At 36.8% G+C, this 15,307-nt stretch overlaps 1 protein-coding gene and 1 long non-coding RNA gene across 20 annotated transcripts in view; one reads left to right on the forward strand and one right to left on the reverse strand.

Annotated features, from left to right (window-relative positions):
* Positions 1-15,307, forward strand: part of LOC127164348 (NACHT, LRR and PYD domains-containing protein 3) — a 1,126,570-nt gene that overhangs the window by 224,324 nt on the left and 886,939 nt on the right. For 2 of the 19 annotated variants that reach the window (XM_051108238.1, XM_051108241.1), the window contains exons 1-2: positions 9,744-9,784; positions 13,772-13,919. The exons of 16 other annotated variants lie outside the window; for them this stretch is intronic. The gene's annotated coding sequence lies outside the window, so the exon portion shown is untranslated. Of the gene's footprint in view, positions 1-9,743; positions 9,785-13,771; positions 13,920-15,307 lie in introns of those variants that run through there. One more of the 19 variants, XM_051108239.1, reaches the window with a different exon arrangement.
* The window catches only part of LOC127164356 (uncharacterized), a 268,320-nt gene that overhangs the window by 176,242 nt on the left and 76,771 nt on the right, over positions 1-15,307 (reverse strand). The gene's annotated exons all lie outside the window — the stretch shown is intronic.

Here is a 15,307-nt window from a genome sequence, read left to right on the forward strand (position 1 = left end):
GCACATTGTGTTGTTCATTTATTTAAGGTAGAAGTGGCCAAAGAAAGCTGACAGTGATCCCTCCTGAATCAGAGGGATACACAGCGAAGTTGCTCAAGAGTTCATGTAATAATGGAAGGCATATGCTTTTCATTGTTCCAATTCAGGATGAAATAGATACACAACCTCTTCCCTTTGATGCTCCTGAGTTCATCAAAATGCCGAAATCACAGTGTAAAATGTGTGGTGAATCTTTGCCATTACAAGCTCTGGCTTTACATGTAGAGTCTTGTAGCAAGCCAGATAGTGATCACGTAAATTTGCAGTTTAACTTTTTTTTTTTTTTTTTTTTGCTTTGCTTGTTTTTCCTTTCTAAATTATTTGTATTATTATTATTTATTTTTTTTATTTAATTCATTTAAATTTAATAGAATTTTGTACTTTTTATTTGTAATTGTCTGTTTAGGAGGCAGAAGATGACGAATCAAGTGATTGCTTGGAAGCAAGTACTCAGAATGTCTGTAAGTATTAATGATCACACTTATTATTTAATTATAATTACTTAGATTAACCTCAACTGTAAAAAAACAAAAACAAACAAACATAAAATTTAAACAAAGTTTTATTATTTTTGTCCTTCTTCTTCTTTTTCTTCTTCTTATTAAACAACCAATGTATTGCTTGTGTGCTTCTGTTGAATTGACCTCTTTACCTTTTTTTAAGCTTTCTCTGAAATATCTAGCAATAGAATTTGCTAACAATCAAGCCTTAATGATTAGTGTTATTTCTAAAGCAGTTGTAATTTTATGGCAAATATTCAAATTGACCTATTTTAAAAGTCGCTATTTTTAAAAGTATCTTGATCAAAACTGTTGTATTTTTTTTTTTTTTTTTTTTTTTTTCAGCCAGTGTCCTGAATGGGATTTGTCAGACATTGAGACTGACACTGCGGAAGAAGCTGGTCCATCAGGCAGAGCTTCCCAGACCACTAACTACCAAAATCTGCCAACTACTTCAGCATCACTGTCTGATTTTACTGATGAAGCAAAGGGTTTGTAGCATATTAAATAAGATGTTTTTAATGATATTCAAGTACAATTTCAAACAGAGACTGAAACAAGCAAACTTTCTTGAAATGTCATGTTGTAAAGTATACAGTGCCAATAGTCTGATTTCATGACAACCTTTCCCTCTTTAAGACTGCTATTCTTTCTTTTGTAGATTGGAAAATTGTGCCAGGCCCCATAAAGGCAGCTGAATTGTTCAGGCAGTCTGTACTCAAAGTTCACGCATCTGAAAAACCACTGTACTTGCATATGGACCTTACAAGCAGTATCTCAGACCAAGAAGCAACTCTCATCACTTTTTACAAAGCATGTAATGTGAAATGGGCATGTCCTCTGAAAACCAGGCTTGAAGGTTACTTCCTTAACTTTTTAATGTATAATATCTGAAGTAATCAAGAACAATATTTATACTATTTCTAAACCGTTTCTTATTTTCAATGATTACACAGAAACCGAAATGTGGTTTTCACCTTAATTTTGGTATGCCACTACTTCATCCATTTTTGAGTCAGCCGTGTCTAAACTTAATGTCCTTCAGTGTCTGACCACAAAGTGTCTTTTTTGCTTGTTTTTCAGGAAATGCCAACATTACAAGGATTTTTGATGGAGAGCCAGATCAACTTGTACCATCTTCATCTGCCTGTCTGGTGGATAGCGACCTTTTTTTGATGGCTGGTAAAATGATTGGCCACTGCTTTCTTCATGGAGGACCACCCCTGTCAGGACTCAGCCCCGCTGTTGTCCATGTAATTTCAGGTGGCAATGCTGAAACTGCTGTTGTACATATTTCAGACTGTCCATATTTTGATTTGCGTAAGAAAATTATGCTGGTATGTATTCTGCCTTTGGATATTTGTTGTGTTACTGTGATTCATGCAGCAGATGTAAATAACTGAAAACACTGGCTTATTTCATAGTCACTTTTATTAAACCACATGTGATTTTAAGCTTGAAGGGGACTCTGAACTAACACCTGAAGAGAAGGAGAGCATTAATGAATTGTGCTTTTCGTGGGACCTTCCTCGTATGAACAGTGCTAATCGACGATGGCTCTATGAGAGGCTTCTACATCATGCGGTAATATGCATTTGAACAAACCTGAACAATTTTGAGTTGTCTTAACCTGTTCTGTAATGTTTTTTTGTTTATTTTTATGTTTCCTAGGTAATTGGACGAACTATGAGGCAAATCAAGCAACTACGAAAAGGACTGAAGGAGACCATGCTGTGGCCACTAATTTGTCAGCATCCAGATGTGGTTCCATTCATTTTTCCACGTGAGAAAAATGATGTGTTGACCTCAGAGGTACATCATTTTGTTAAATATCTCAAAGAGGTTGAAATCTTAATTTAAAGGGGCCATGGCATTAGAAATCAAATTTGCCAAATTTGTCTTTTGACATGCTAGTGGTTTATATATATATGTATATAAATGTGTGTGTGTGTGTGTGTGTGTGTGTGTTTTGTGCAAGAAAACAATATAATCAAACCTCAAGGAACATATTACAATTATTTTATTCCTTTCATGGGATAAGTTCCTAAATTAAACTGCAGCTGGCTTGCTTATCTCATGTGATTCTTGATATGCATGTTTGATTATACTTGACACAATTCTCATATGTTGTTTTTGTCATTTTTATCTGTAGTTTGTCCTAAACTGCATCATCTGGCCTTCCATGGTGGAAAACAATGACGAGGACGATGATGAATGCTCTTTGGAAGATAGGAGTCGGGTTGCTGGTTACCTTCGTCAATTCATCGAAAGTGGTACAGCATTACTTTCAATTCAGTCAATATAGAGTGTATTTAGAGTAAGATGGGGGAAGATGCCTCCTAAGAATAATATACATTTAAATTTTTACATATTGAGATAAAAGTTTAAGGAACCAATTTGTTATTATTGGAAAATGTACTAATTTAGTTGTTATAGCACAAAATGTACACATATTTAAAGAGGGGTAAGATGGCCCACTGAGGTAAAGTACAGAATGTGTAAATGACTTGATATTATCCATATTAACATTTATATATATATATATATATATTTGAAGTGTCATTAATGTAAAGTATCAACTATTCTAACCATATTTTGACAGTTTATATGAATAACCAATGACAAGCAGACCAGAAATTACAGTAATAGAGATTCTTCGGAATGTTACATTTATTTTATGACATATACAAACATATGTAAATTTACATTAATTTAATTGCCCATATGTTATCGGAAGATAAGTCATTATCTTAACTCTATAAATGCAAAGTGAGTGATTTTACTCAATTGGCCTTTCTAATTCATGAACTAAATAAATAATCATGAATTATAATAAATATTAATTTAATAACACTACTAACATGCCACTTGGGTCCTTCTGTGGCAATTCTGGTGGTCCATCTTACCCCACGTCTAGTTGTAACATTTTACTGTACGGGGCTATCATTAACAAATAGACATGAAAACACACACACAGAAATATATATATATATATAGTGTGAGAGAGAGAAAAAGAAAAATAGACTGAGAGAAAAAAAAAAAAGAAACACTCATGTTTTGCTTTGTATCTGTTTTCACAGCCTCCAGCCCTGAGCCGAAAGCCCTTATTAAGTTCTGGGTTGGGAAGTTCCTACTGCTTCCATCAAAGTGGAGGAGGTTACACACTGTAACCTACCTAAAGCATCTACATGCTTTGAGACCCTACGGCTTCCATCCCGATATCGCGATTTCCCAGCATTCAAGAAAGAACTGCTAGCCTGTCTCAGTACAGTGGATACAGGATTTGGGCTGGTGTAACTACACTCAGTAGTATCAAATTATCTATTAAATCTATCCAGTCCAAAAAAGGTGTACCTTTTATATGAATATATATATATATATATATATAGTTTATGTTGACACATGCAGTCACAGACTCTTTTCTTTTTTTCTTTTTGCAATAAGTACAAGCGGTTACAAAGAATAAAAAAAACAAAATATAAATTGTTCTCTAGTGATTGGCCAGTATGTACTGTATGACTGCATGTAATTTCAGTTTTTGTTTTTTATTTTGGCATACTGTATGCAGTCACAGCTTATTTTTGTTTCCCTTTGTTTTATTTAAAATAAGTTCAAGAGATTAATTGTTCTTCACTGGTTTGCCAGTATGTGCTGGATGTTGTGTTCATGTAATTTCAGTTTTTGTTTTATGTTTTCACATATTTGGTCACTGACTCTTCTTCCATTTGCATTGGTTTACATAATAAAAAAAACACCTTGTTAAAAATGTACAAAATATGGAGGGGAAAAAAAAAAGTGTTGTTCACTGTTTACCCAGTACGTGCTGTATGTAGTGAATTGTTGCTAGATAGATATTGGTGCCATATGACGTCGAGGGTCCCATGGGATTAATGGCTGCTTGAAGTCCTGCCAGTTCTTCTGGGCTCAATAGGCTATCAGCTGTAGGAACAATCACTCCATGTTGGGGGTCACAAGGCAGGCCACAATCTTCTCAGTCAAGCTGTTGAAGGTACAGCTCCTAAATCAGAAAGATATCAATTGTATCAATCATTATTTTACTTTAAAAAAAATAATAATTCAATTCCTTTATGGATAAAACCATAGGTTTTCTTTATAATAATTTATGTGATGTTGCTTAGCTGACTGAATTGTTTAACATTGACTGGTAAGCAAGCTAAAATGTCTTTTTACAACAGAAGAATGCTTACAATTCTTTTCATCTTTATCTTGAAATATGGACATATAAATATTAACATTAAGATTTTATTACCTCAGAATTTTCAAGGTCTGGCTCTGTCACTGTATGCCGAATGTTTCCCATCTCCCATAGCTGATTGGGTGTCATGTTCCCCTCAGTTCTAATTGGGTGGTTGTCCCAACCATCATGAAATGTGTCCAGGCTAGCTTGCAGTCTGGGCAGGAACACATCATGGCAACTAAAAAGATGCATGTTGCTAGATAGGTCAAGGAACCCATCATCTTCCAGTGAGTGCAGCACACTGTAGTATATGGAAGTTACAGCACACCACACATCTCTCCACAGCCTCTCAATCCTGGGAAAAAAAGAGTGATATATCAAATAATTGCCTTTTTTAAATCGTGTTTGCAAAAAAGAATCATGATGCATAGTTTCTTTGTTTTATCTAAAAAAAAATGGCAAACAATAGTTACCAAAACAGGTTTTGTAGATTATTATTTAAAAAAAAGTTGATTTATAAATTAGTAAAAAAGTACTGCAATATTTCTCATTACCAGTCTCATATGTTTTATGTTTTTATTTTACATTTTAACAATGTGTAAATTAATTTTAAGAAACCTGTGTTACATGTGTTACATTTGTTCTACAAACAACCACAAGCAACTGACTTAAGGAGAAGAGAAAAAATAACTTGCCTTCGGTTATGCACGCTCTTTCCAGCAATAAAGCTGGCCCTTCCTGTGCCACGTACAGTGAACATGAGGCGTGCTATGCCGACATTCTCTACGCCATGATCACCTCTTACTCTAAATAGAATTAATCAACCTTAATCATGATCATGCAGAATAAATATAGTAATATATGTTACAAAAACATTTATCATTAGGTTATGCTGAAGAAATCAGGTCATACAGGTTGGGAATGAGGTGAGTAAATATTTGTTTTAGTTATTTTTTAATACCTCAATGGAAATCCATATTCTTCAATGGACTGCTGGAAGAAAGCCAAGGCTGTAGATGACAGATTGTTATTTGCTGCGCCTAGGTACATTATCTGTGGAATATATAAATAGGATATAAATGAGTGACAAAAAGTTTGGTCAAGCTGACTTTGCGTTGACTTATGTTTTAAAAGATATTGTTACCTTTCGGGAAAACCCATCAATGGCACCAAAGATGACTATATTGTACCTAGATATACAGTTGACAACTCTCAGACAACTCTCTTGAAGAATTTAGCATTTCCTTTTAGACAACAAAATCAACTATATTGAGTAGTTTGTGTCAGACAGACAGATACATGCACATACTCACCGGATCAGTTTGTGGTTTGTATCAATGTGGACAAGTGCTTTCGGTCCAGGAACTGAGTATTTGCGCCGTACAACACACCCCAGCCTGTTCAAACGGGAAAGGATGCCCATGGTGTCAACACGATGCATTGATGCCCTAACTCTCTCCCACTGAACACGATGTCCTCTGGCTTGCAAGCCTCCCATAACAAGCCGATAGCCAGCATGTGGCATGTTTTCTTTTATTTCAGCAACAAGGTTGTCAAGTTCTGAGCCTGATAAAGTGTTGTATAGACTTCTAACAGTGACATTTAAATCTGACATCCGTCTGTATACGGTTCGCCTAGACACTTCAAGAAGACTGGCAATGCATGAAACAGGAAGGCCTTGATGGAGCAGATGCAGTAGATAATCTTGCGACACATCAAAACGTGGACGTCCAGCTGCTCCATGAGTGACTTGAATGAACACTGTTGTGACATTATTTGATTTTTCCTCTGTTACTAATCTGTACAGCTCTGTGAGACCATCCACAATACACCCAGGAAGAGCAATCTGATCAGAAAATGCACTAAACAGCACCATCTCCTGTGTGCATATGAACTGTAAGTAGTCTAAGTCCAGAGGCTGTCGACTGAGAATATGCTGAAGTCGCAACTGAAGCCGCTCCATCATTGTGCGAAGCACCTGGGAGATGTGATCAATGGAAAAACACAGATAAGTTGTTAGATTAATTAATAGATATTAAACTCTGGTAAAAAAATCTGGAATGCTGATCTAATGATTAGGCTAGCCCTTTTGGAATTACATTTGGAATACAGTTGACTTTATTATAATTATATTAATGTAAAACAACAATAAATGAATATGAAGAACAAAAAATTTAAAAAAGTTCATTTAAATCATGTTCAACTTTTAATATTTTTAATGATTTTAAAATATTTACAAAAATTTATTTTGCAAAAACATCTTCAGATTTTTTTAAAAAGTCTTTTTAAATCTAAAGTCTTTAGATTCTCTAAATTCTAAAGCCAAGTACAAAGGAAAAAAAGCTTTAAATAAACAGTAAACATACTGGATTACTGTCACGGTTCATGGGTTCACAGGCTCATTCTCGCTCTCTCTGTGTGTGTGTGCATGTATGCTTCTTGAGTGTGTGTGTGTGTGTGTGGGCGTGGCAGTATTACCTTGATTGTGCTCCAGCTGGTGCTTGTTGGAGTCTGCTATTTAATGCCTGTGTTTTCCGTCCTGTGTTGTCAGATCATTGTCTTCCGTCTTCGTGTTAGGTTCCAGTGCTCTGCTCTCAGTCTCTCAGTCTTCCTCGTTTGGGACCGGTCCCTGTTTCACTCCATTGCTCTGGATTATTTCCCCGGAGGATCGGCTGCCCATTCGTGTCCCTTTGTGCACTTTTCACTTTTCGTCTTGTTTGCTTATCCATTTACTATTGTCAATAAACTGATTGCACTTCGCAAACGGAATCCAGTCTTATTTGACATGACAATTACAGACAGAATTCTATTACAAACCTGCTTGTAAAAAGTCTCATAAATTTCATGCATGCTGTCTAATACAATGATTCTTGCATCTTACTGTATCTACACCTCGCGCTGCAACAGCTGTCTACAATGTAGTAACGTACTACAGACACAGATTATTTAAATGTAGATATGATCACTAATAATAAAAGATTTTGATGCATCATGTCGCATGCGTCCGTTATGGATATAAAAGCCAAACATGATGGCAGTTCTTTCAGCCTTTAATAGTTAATTAAAATGCAACTGTGGTTTGATGTAACTGTATTGGCCTACAGGGCTCTATCCTAAAGATAGTGGATTGTTAATATGTCTGGCTGTCTGGATATATAATACACACCTGAAAACGGGTTAATTAAAGGCAGAAACTCACCTGTTCCCCGCTCATATTCCTCTGGGACATAAGGGTAAACCATATAAACACGTTGTTTGAGGTCTCGGGAGAATAGAGTAAATTGACCGATAGCGCCATCTGCTGTTTTGGAAGAGGAAGTTGCTCCATTGCATTTGCGAGAAAATCTGTCTGCACACGTGTGAGAAAGCCAAGTTTTCCTCATAAAAAATATATACATTTGCAACACACAATGCATATATTTGTTATACCTCTGCATTTTCTCTCAAATTGACTTGTGTTTGTGCATATTACTTTTTGTTTGTTTGAAAGTCGATTTTTTCTTCGCAAAGCAGATTGTGTTTGTTTGCAAAACGCTGGATTTGTTTGTTTAATTTTGGCACATAAATAACTCCATAGCTAATGTTATATTTAAAATATACTGGGAATGCATTAATTATTAGCTTAAAATAACTTTGTAATGTACTTCTAGTACAACATTTAAGTGTACTCTAAATAAAATTAAGGGAAGTATAGTTAAAATACACTAAATGTACTTGAAGTGGGTCCATTTTAACACAATTTTAAATATAATGCAAATAGATTAAAATTGATCTTAAACATATCTTGAAATGCACTTAATATACTTAAAGTTCAAAATAATACATTTAATATGTACTTAGTATAGTGCAATTTAAATATATTAAGTATGTCCAAAAAAGTACAATGTAAATATATTTCTTTTTCACCTGGGATACCACAGTAAAACTATGGTTACTGAGGTAAAACCATGGTTAACCTTGTGGTTGTTGTGCATTGGCTACACATAATATGGTCAAGCAACAGTTACTATGGTAAAAATATGGTCAATGTGCGGACTTTTACATGATCGCGCTTATCACGTGATACTGGGTTGGTTGATTTGTAGAGCTGTCATCAGCCACGTGAACATGATCGAAATGGTTTTATTTATTTCTCTATTTTAAAACTGCAACAGTTAGAAGTTAGCTTAGGCTAATGTCAATGGTAGGCTAATGTTAGCAGCTGTGCTAACGCAGCAGCCGACTGTTGTAACTAATTTGAACGCACACGCTTCCATTTTAACACATGATCCCATGTAAGGAGACGCAGAAGCAACGAAATAATTAAAATAATGATCTCATTACAAAAGAAAAGATTGTTGCCCTTACTTACCTGTTTGAAGGTGTACACACGTCAGGTGAAATGGACCCTGGTGAAAAAACCAGCATATGCTGGTAGGTATATTTTGATGCTGGGATGCTGGTTAGGTAGGTTTTGATGCTGGTTTAAGCTGGTCCTTTGCTGGTTTATGCTGGTCCTTGACCAGAAACATGACCAGCAAAAACCAGCAAAGGACCAGCTTAAACCAGCATCAAAACATACCTACCAGCATATGCTGGTTTTTTCACCAGGGGACAAATTTGGAATTTGGCGTATGTATTACACGCAATTGGAACGTGTAATTGGAAAGTCGTGTTATTTATACGCAAATTGATGAGAACAGGTTGTATATGTAGTTAGAGCCAGAGTCTAGCAGTGTCATTTCCTCTCCAACATCTGGGACTCACACTTGACTTCCAACACTGAAAGCATATTCACTTGTAAAACAACTTCTAAGTAAGTTCAGCAGCCTTTCCTGAGAATGAAACTTTCATTTTAACTGAATAACAAAGCAGATGAGAGTTTAGATGACTAATTTTCATTCTTCTCATTCTCACATCTCTTCTCTCCCTCTTTCTCTCCTCTTTCTCTTCCTCTTTCTCTTCCTCTTTCCAGAGCTGCTGTTCAACACGACACTTCAGGAGGAGGAAAAAGACAGATGTATAAACGCTGAGGTGAGAGCTTCATCTTTCTCCAGTTGTTTTTTAGGTATGTGTGTTGTCTTATGATGTGTCACTGGTCAATTTGTGCTTCTGAGACTGATGCTGTGCTGAAGTCATTTTGATGAATTAATTTAAATTTCTTTATATCGTGATCAAACAGATGATCAAGTGTGTCAGTAAATCACAGAAAGCTGCATATTCTGATATTGTTTTTATTGTGTTTATTAGTGTGTCTGTGATTCTCAAACAGTCTTTCTTATCATGCGCTCTTTACACTTTGAGAGAGAAACTATCACTCAACAGCTTTGTGTCTAGGGCTGGGTACCGAGTTCGATACTTTTTAGGCACCGACCGAAATGCCTCGATACTATCGAGTATCGAAAGACCTCTTGTTGTTCGGTACCAAACTTCGATACCTAAAGGGTTAATCTCGTCAACGTCAGTGTGTCAATAAACCTGCAGCACTAGATGTGTTGGACTAGAAGCGGCAGTTTCACACTGAACGCGTAATGCACAGCGGCATAAGTTCGACTAATGTGAATTTTGAGCGCGGTTCGCGCGCCTTTGGTCGACGCAGCCACAAACCGTACTCGCGCGCGCATCCACGAGATCGATCCGAAAGCATATTAATCAGTCTGCTCTCTGTAGCTCTCTTGATCCTGAGCAGAGCTGCGACAAAGTCGAACACACCTGATTTTACACCGGTTACACTCAGAGATGTGGCTCACACGTGAGGCTGTAGTGTACATCACCCTTAGATGTAAGGCTACGTTTACACTGGTGCGTTTTTGATTAAAAAGTTAAAACAATCCTCCTCCATACTGGCATTTTAGAAAAGATATCTGTCCATACTACACAACCGAAAGTGTGCGTGATGCTACATAAGACAATAAATAAGATTTATCCACTTTCACTCAAAACTCATTTTCATACCTGCAAACTTGTCGCTTTTCAGCGACAATCGCCCTTTTCATTAGGTGTGTTCAACTTCATCTACGGCTACAGACGGTGATCAACGAGAGTATCCGAGAGCAGTCGGGGGCGGAGTTGAAAACGGAGGCGTCAAGTCGGACACATTAGGTGCGTTCGACTTCATGCGGCGCTGCGCAGACCGATCGGCGGCTGACTTGAAGTAGTGCATGCCGGTTAGAAATTTTGTCCGACTTGAACTGGCGCCGATGCCACGTGACGTTCACGTGTGGCATCAAAGTAACGCGAGAGCGTTTCGAGAACAGCCGGCTTGCTCAGCCAGTGCAGCATTTCAGGAGCGACTGCACCAGGCTGAGATGACGTCACAGCTTCTCATGATTGGCCACCTTCACCACATGATGATGATCACGAGTGTTTCGTGCTTCAATCCATATAATTGCATAACAAATCAATTTGCATGCCATTTCGTAAATAGTTTACGATCTTTTGACTGCAGCACATTTTTTTCCCTTAAATTCTTTATATTGGATTTGTGCGTAAGTTTATTATTGTACTTATTATATACACATGTATTGCAATTCAAAAGTATTGTCATTCAGTGTTTTTTGTAGAACTGGGATAGATTCCAACAATTAAGGTTTACACGACTGTTGAACATGCAAAATAAAAACTTATTTGTATTTGTACTATAAACACAAAACAAGTAGCTTACTCTCCAACAGCAATTACAGCTAATTATTTATTGTTTACAGAAGCCTAACATAACACCACTAAACAAAACATAATTTGATTAAGTATAAGCTTGATTTGTAAAACTGTATTTGTTCAGTTACTTTAAAATGAAATTATATAGCTTCCAGTTCATCTGCAATAAAGTAGGCAAACGCCACGTGATCTGCTATGTTTGAGGAAGCAACGAGATCCCCAACGTGTCCGACTTGACGGCTCCGTTTTCAGCTCCTCCCCCGACTGCTTTCGGCTAATCTCGCCGATCGGTCTGCGCAGCGCAGCATGAGCTCGAACACACCTTTTCTAATCTCGTTAGTGAAGCTCTCGCGTTATTTTCATGCTTTATCACAGATGAAGTGAATTAAATGCAATATTTATCAAATACACAGACTTTTCAAAAGTGTTTACATGAGCAACAGAAACACGTTTCATATACTGCTTAATACAGCGCCATCTGAACAAGAATAATGATCAACATAAACATATAGTATTTAAATACTAATAAAGTGGGGTTATTTATGCTTTTATCTGTGTTTTATGATAAATCTGACTCAATATAACATAACGACTACAATAAAAACACTTTTTGCATTAATTGACATCTGGGCCGATCGGAATCTCAACTGAGCTCGCGCCTGTCAAGAGAGGGAGGTGGGGGTGGGCTTGCGTGCCATGTAGGCCATTATTGGACAATTCTTATAAATGACATTTTTTTCTGGACCAATCGGAATCTCAGCGCTTGCTTCAGGATCTTGAAACACACTGCCATCTGTGTTCGCGCCTGTCAAGAGACACCTGACCTAATGTGGAAACTCTGATGGAAATTGAATTCAAGGTAAGTCAGTCTTTTTGGAGCTAAACAACAGATATTTGTTTGCTCAAGTCAAATAACTTCAGCTAGCGTTTTTTTACATACAGTTAGCCTATGCTTCGAGCAAAATGCTTAATAGCAAGCAATACAAGTGGATACAATGCTGGAATTTCCGTTAGCAAGATAGCAAATTTTCTAGCCATCTAACATTATTAGCTAGTTGTAATGTTAATTCCTGCATTGTCTGACCGTCTTGCTAACTAAAGTTAACCATTTAGCTTGCTACGTAAGTATATAGTATTTCAGATAGCCAACTTAGGTTGTAACCTTATCATTAGCCGCTAACTTAAGCCAGGTGCTCTGCCCTGAGTTCAGGTTGTCGTGTGCGCAGCAGTCGTTCAAGTCAGCTGGATGTAGCCCAAGCGTAGCCCTACTTTTAAAGCGTTTTTGATGTGTTGATGTGGGTAGATGTGACTGTTTAGACAACAGCTGATGCGAGAGTAATACAGTGTAACATAAAGCAATTTGACGTCTTGTTGCATTGGATGCGCTGCATTACTTATAAACAATGTCTGTTTAGAATCTGGCGAACGTGCAAGGCTAATGCACCAAACTCGCCGACAGCAAATTTTTGCATAATAATAAATAAATCTTTGCATTGCAGGTTAGCTGAATAATGCACGTCCCTATTATTAGTATGTAATGTGTTTGTGAGTCTTGTGTATGGATGCTTTTGATGTTTACTGTTGTTGTTTAAATTTTAACCCTATATCTTGCTTCTGTGGAGGTTAAATGTCCCTGGTGGGATAATTAAATAGTTCTTATCTTGCCTTAGATTCTCCAGTATGGTGTGGACCAGAGCCTGCCAACATTCACTGATGGAGAAGATGCTGTCAGCTGGTGGGCAGATGTTTCTGATACAGGAAGGTACCCAGCACTCACCAAAACAGCACAGACAGCATTGTCTGTGTTCCATGGGCCACTGATTGAGTCATCTTTCAGTTACATGTCAGAAATCATTGACTCAAAAAGTGGCAGCATGAGCATCAGCACTCTGACGCCATCCAAACTGTGAAACACACCATGCTGACCCAAAAGAAGACTGCAGTAGAAATGTTCAATAGAGAAAACGTAAAGTATGGGCCAGTGGATCAGAAGATGTGTCAAAACATCCTGTCGGCTGGAAGGACAAAGCTTTAAGAAAGCAAGCAGCCTTGAAGGACATGGAGAGACGGAGGGTGTTCGACTGCCAGCCATCCTCAAGTGCTGCTGCAGCCAGAAGAACCAAGGCAGAAGAGGAGGCTCTGGCCAGAAGGAGGCATGCGGCCAAACAACGAAAGCGAGCTTGTGAAACCCTTGTCCAGGCTAAGAAGAAAAAAAATGAATGATTTTCAGTATGTTTTTCATTAAAGAAAATGAACGTTTTTCAGTTTCCCTCCATGGCGTTTGCGTGTGTGTTTGTGAAACAAACTTGATGAGTTTGCAGGTCTGCATTTTAAACCACCAGCGAGTGTTTGCAATAACTTCCGTTTATGTTGAAATATGTTATGTCCTCTGAGTCAGAACAGCGATTGCAGAAGAGAGAGGGCATATAACGTTATACAAACCGGCAGACAGAGCTGGAAGGTGCTACACACCCAGCAAAAACTCGTTGATAAGACGACAATGGCAGACGTCTGAACAACGTGAACATTTGGTTAAAAAGTGAAAGGTAAGAAGACGTCTTTTTCAGGTTGAATTTCAACCGTAAATTCATGCTTATATTTATCTAATATTCAAAATAAGACAATTCACACACGAGTACTAAAACATTTATTGACACATTAAATACATCTTTCAAGTAAAAAACACTTTCCTTATCACAAATTAAGCCTGCATTTGATTAAACATAAAGTGAAAACAGTAATATTATGAAATATAACTATATGTTTTCTATATGAATACATTGTGAAAGGTAATTTATTCATGTGAACTACATTTTCATCATAATTTCTCCAGTATTCAGTGTCACATGACCCTTCAGAAAACATTTTAGTATGATTTGCTGCTGAAACATTTCAGATTATCAATGTGGAAAACAGTTGTGCTGCCAAATATTTTTTTGTGGAAACCATATTTTCAGAATTCTTCAAATAGAACTTTCAAAGGAGCAGTATTTATTTGAAATTGATTTTTCAAAACAATAATCTTTGAAATACTGAAAATGTTTATAAAACAGAACAATGACCTATTCTAACCACATTAGAACATATTTCACCCCAAAAGTGCAAATTTTGCCATTAATGACTGACCCTCATGTCACTTCAAACCCATAAGAAACTTTTGTGCAAAATGCAAATAAAGATATTTTTAACAGATGCCTTGTGTATGCAAAAAAACAGCAACAACAACAAAATTACATCTTTATGCACAAATGATGTATCTCCAACACATTTTCACAAAAGCACCATAAGATGGTCAGACAGCTCTCACGCCAACACAACACTGATGCATCATGGTGCTCTTGTGAACATTTTTATATTTTTATATTTTAAAAAACAAGCAATGTTTTTTGTGCATATAAACCATTCACATGGTAAAATTAAGGTTAAACAACTGGAGTCACATGGAGAGAGTCACATAGTTAGAGTTAGTTAGCAGTTAGTTAAACTGCTCTTTAGAGACTACAAATGAACATTACAACAACTGGATGTACATATTTGATAACAATACCCAACCATATTATTAGCTGATTTTAACTATGTAAGGAACCAAACTGCTGTTTAAAGATAATAAATAGGCAGATTTTGTATACCTAAAACAACGCTTAAACAGTTTTCCTGAACCCCAGCTTATGCCTGTGTGTAGGTCTATGTGTATTTTACTTTCAAACAGTGTTTTACTGTACAGACATTATTTGTATAAACATTTGTGTAAACAGTGTTTTACTGTTTAGAATTTAATATCTAACTTGACTACTGTTACTGCCGAGATTCGATTTTAGTTGAGCGATGGAGCACAGAGTCAGGATCCTGGACCATTGAGACAACCACACACAGAAAAGGTGTAATTCACTCAAAGGCATTTATTAAAGGAAAGACACTTACATTTATATGGTAA

Source organism: Labeo rohita, chromosome 4, assembly GCF_022985175.1.
Source record: "Labeo rohita strain BAU-BD-2019 chromosome 4, IGBB_LRoh.1.0, whole genome shotgun sequence".
Lineage (NCBI taxonomy): Eukaryota > Metazoa > Chordata > Actinopteri > Cypriniformes > Cyprinidae > Labeo > Labeo rohita.